Genomic DNA, 796 nt, shown 5'->3' with positions numbered 1-796 from the left:
GCAGTTGTTCAGGCCCCACAGGGCGTATGCACAGACATACTTTGACGACATTCTCGTTCATAGTCGTGCGGAGCACGGAAGGACAGATAAAGAGAGCCACATCGTTCATCTAAGAGCGGTGCTCGTGTGTATGCGCACGAAAAACTGTACGCCAATGCAGACTAGTGCATCGTTGGGGCTGAAGAGATTCCCTTTTAGGATACTTCATATTCCTCATTGTGAAGCGTGGTCTTCGAGCGGATCCCGCTAAGGTCAAGGCCATTGTAGACTGGCCGGTTCCAAAGAACCAAGAGGACTGGCGTAAGCGGCTTAATCTCGCCAACTACTTGCACAAGTACAGCGTAAACTATGCAGAAATGGCCCAGACATCCTTAAAAATGATGCGGAATGGTGTTGGAACATCGAATATCGGGGAGCTTTTGACGGGATCAAAGACAGCCTCCTGCATGCACCAAAGCTGGCACTGCCAGACCCTGATCGTCCTTTCAGCATCGTCTGTGACGCTTCGGACTTTGCCATCGGCTGTGCACTGCTGCAAGCAGACGCCGAGGGGCGAGATCGGGTGATCGCGTTCGAATCTCAACAGCTCGAAGCTGCAGAGAAGAACTACCCATTTCATGACACAGAGCTACTTGCGATGAAGTATGCACTTGTCAAGTTCAGCGTCCACCCTCGGCTCCTTGCCGTTTGTGATCTACAACGATCATGCGTCATTACGCACTGCGACTCAGTCGCCCCACCTCTCGCAGAGGATGGCTAGATGGTTATCCTTCTTTGCGGAATATAACCTCGAGGG

The sequence above is a fragment of the Plasmopara halstedii genome (assembly GCF_900000015.1).
Source record: "Plasmopara halstedii genome assembly, contig: Scaffold_1561, whole genome shotgun sequence".
In the NCBI taxonomy this organism is placed as follows: Eukaryota; Oomycota; class Peronosporomycetes; order Peronosporales; family Peronosporaceae; genus Plasmopara; species Plasmopara halstedii.
The sequence above is the reverse complement of the archived record's forward strand: the minus strand, read 5'-3'. Positions refer to the sequence as shown.